Source organism: Engystomops pustulosus, chromosome 3, assembly GCF_040894005.1.
Source record: "Engystomops pustulosus chromosome 3, aEngPut4.maternal, whole genome shotgun sequence".
In the NCBI taxonomy this organism is placed as follows: Eukaryota; Metazoa; Chordata; class Amphibia; order Anura; family Leptodactylidae; genus Engystomops; species Engystomops pustulosus.
In genome coordinates, this window is record NC_092413.1 from 2007375 (window position 1) to 2011292 (window position 3918).

Consider the following 3918-nt stretch of genomic DNA (forward strand, 5'->3'; position numbering starts at 1 on the left):
TGTCCCACTTGGACTGGGGACCATAGATGTTAATAAGACGAAGTTCTTGTCCCTTCATGAGGACATCCAGGATCAGGCACCTCCCCATTTCTAACTCAATAACTCGTCGGCATTCTACCGGTGCGGTAAAAAGGACCGCCACTCCGCTATACGGCTCGGCCGCAAGAGACCAATAGGAAGGCCCGTGTCTCCATTCCCTCTTAGCTTTAAACACGGCCGCCAAATCTGGCAGCCTGGTCTCCTGCAAAAATAAAATGTCGGCTTCAACGCGGCCGAGAAAATCAAAGGCCGCAAATCTAGCCGCATCAGACTTAATGCTGGCGACATTAATGGACGCCAGCGTCAACGGAGTGGGTGCCGCCATCATGAGTGATTGAGTTAGACGGCTTTTTTCTTACTACCTCCCTTCCCTCTACTGTCCTCTGAGGATGATCCCTTTTCCCTTTTCCCTTCAGAATTGGGGCAACTTCTTTTTAACGAAATTGAGGTGTCCATGTTATTACTGGCCCCCAAGGACCCACCCGGACCACCCTCTCCTTCGTCCTTGTCTCCTGACTCTGAGTCAGTCTCCCACTCTGAGGACCCAGCATCCCCAGAGGATAGAGACTCGGCGCCCCCTGCAGGCTGCTCCGCCGCCACCTCCAGAACCCCACCCTCAGCCCCTCCTTCCGAGGAGGCGATCTCATCGAGGGTGAGGAACTGGTTGGAAAGCTCAACCAGAGGGGAGGAAGTTTTCCCTTCCTTAGGTACCTTAGATACGCCGCGCTTTTTCTTTTTCTGCTTGCGCTTATTTTCTAGCCAAATCCTGTTATCCTCATCCATACTCTCATAATGGGAGGACGTGGAGGACATGGCACCTTTCTCGCGCTCCATCCTCCTGACCTCCTCATCCAACTCATCATCCCTCAGGGCCTCAGTAGCATGACCAGCCTCTGAGGAAGGACCAAGGGTCACCCCAGCACCCTGAGGCTTCCCCAGTTCTCTCCCTTTTTGTCTGGCTTCAAGCCACCTCAACTGAGAAGGTGACTTATTCTTACTTTTCTTCACAGGCCCCTCAGCTCCTCCACCTCTGCTGGTACCTTCCCCAGCAGAAGCAACCTCATGGCTCTCCTCCACTGGGGTCACAACCGCATTGGCAAAGGAGCGAGGACAACGGCTGAAAGGGTGACCGAGCTCACCACACAGGTTACACCTAATGTCCTTACAGGATGCAGCGAGATGACCTAGCCCACCACACAAAGCGCACTTCTGCACTTGGCAGCTGGCGCTAAAGTGTGTGGGGTCACCGCACCTGTGACAGACCTTCGGCTGCCCCTGGTAGAAAATCAGGATTCTGTCCCGTCCAAGAAAGGCTGAAGAAGGAATGTGGGCGACTGTGCCGCCTGAACACTTCAACTTCATCATGAAGGTCCAGGCTCCAGACCAAATGCCAAATTCATCGCGGTTTTTCTGAGGTACCTGAACTACTTCGCCATAACGACTCAGCCAAGTCATGATGTCCATGCAAGAAAGTGACTCGTTACGGGTCAAAACGGTCACCTTCTTGACTGCGTTTTGGCGAGACACTGCTTGCACAGCAAAGTCTCGCCATGCGGGCTCGTTCTTTGCCAGCTCATAATTCGACCAGAAGAGCTCTAAGCCCTCCGGCCGGACAAAGCTGACATCGAACTCCGGAGTACCATAAGGATGTATCAGGGCAAAGATGTCACTAGCCCTGAAGTTCATCTTCAGGAGGAGCTCCACCACCCTTGACCTGGGTGGGCATGCGTCACTGCCCCTCCAGCGAAGACGAACCACATTCCTACGGGAAGCTCCGGGCCCGGTTGTGGGTAAAGACCATACAGTCTCTCCCCCCCTTTTCTCTTGGAAGGCTGCCAGGCCATGCCTGTCTGTCCAGAAGGACAGATCAACCTCTCTTCCCTCTACATTGATTGACTTTTCCCCTCTCCTGAGAGCCTCCAGAAGACGCCTTTGCAAAACGCTGTTCCCAGAGCCAGGAGACAAGGAGTTAACCCCACTTGCCCCAGCGGTGACACTCGCATAGCTCCTTATGGGAGCGGCCACCACTGGGGGTGCAGATGGATCAGCACGCACACCAGGATCACCCCCCTCAGCACCATTCACCACCCCAACATTCACCACACTATGTGCATCACTGCCTCGCTTCCTTGCATCACTCACACCAGCTGGGCCAGGAGGACCTGGGGTTGCCTCGGCGTCACTGGACACTGGGGGTAGAGCCACCTCCATAGCTGATACAGCCTGAGAAGAGGCAGCTCCAACCCCGATCTTACTTGTGCCCTCTGCCTCATTGGCATTAACCCCTTGTTGTCCAGTAGTTTTTCGCTGCTCGCTGGATGCAAGAGGCCTCTTGTCTTTATTAACTCCGGACAGTCTCTTATGGTCATCTCCAGGGTCAGATGCACCAATACAAAATAACACTTTTCCTGTGCCCTTTCCCACAGGCTGCACAGGACGATTGGGAGGCGCTGCACCACAAGCCCCAGCAGCCCCATCACACTGCCGCTGCTCACCGGAGCTAGATGCAGCCACAGCGCTAGGGGCCACAGGAGCCACCGTCCCTGGCACCGGGCCACCCCCCCCTCCCACTGGGGGGCAGCGCACAGTACCAGGACCTGCTGGATCGCCCTCACTGTCCGGCCTTTCAGCCGATGCCTTCCCTGCACCATCCTTGCTACTACAAACAAGGCTGGTGCTCTGCGCCATGATGGAACGTGGCTTTGCACTCTCCCCGCACCCTGGCACCGAGTCCACTGCAGGATTCGTGCTGGGCTGGGCAACGGGGCCTACACGACAGGCTGACACTGCTGCCTGCCCGGAGGAAACAGGGAGGGGACGAAACACCAGATTCACCTCCTGAGACGCCTTGATCTTCTTGGCTCTCTTCTTTCTCTTTAGGTCGTCAACTGGCATATCATCGCCGAAGGAAAAGTTCTGGAGGTGAACTGGGGACTCAAGCTGACGGATCTGAGCCATTAGCGCCCCCCCCGGCCGCTGTCATCACTTTCCTCCTCCAGGTTGGCAGAGCCGCAGCCTGATGGTAATGGCGCTTGCTCTGCAGGCAGCCTGTCGTGCGAGGCCTGCTGGTGTTGGCGCAGGCCACCAGACGGACACGGCAGGTCTTCCTCATCCTCCTCATCATCGCCATCGCCTTCATCCGCCTGGATCTCAAGCCCCTTCAGCTTTCTCAGCTTATCCTGGCGCATTTCTTCAAACCTCATGTCGTTCTCCAGCTTTTCCCGGAACGGACCGCTGTTGTCACGGATAAGCCGACGCTTCTCCTCCAGAGCGGTGACCTCGGCTTTAAGCCTGTTGATGGTGATAAGAAGATCAGGCTTCTTCTTCTTAGTGGCCACCCCCGCTAGGGCCAAGGTCTCCCTTATCTCCTCCTGGAGCCTCCTCAGCGCTTTTCCGGCTTCCTCGTACTCACGGAGGTGCTCAGCAATCCGGGAGCCATAGATGGTAGCAGACTCCCGGGTTTTTAGATCTCCCCATGCCTTTTCCACACCTCCGTGAGCACCCAGCTTTCCAGCTGAACCACCCAGCTTTCCCGCACATACACCCAGCTTTCCAGGAGGAGCACTCAGGCTGATGTCACTTGCCTTGATCTTTTGTGTTCCGGAGACCTTGCGGCTTCCCTGGGTCTTGGGGGTGGCAGCCGAGGTCACATCGCTGCGTCCTTGGCTCCGGGCAGATCTTCTTACCCCCTCCGCTTTGGCCGGTAACTGGTTTCTCCTGCCCCCCGCCGGCCTGGTCCGGGAGGCAGAAGCCTGGGATTTTCCTGCTGGATTCATCCCACAGAACCCACTCCCTCCCTGGGGAGGAGAGAGCAGGCCTGGGTGGATTGATCTTCCTCCAGGTGGTGCAGGAGCTCAGCAGCACACAACCACACCCGTC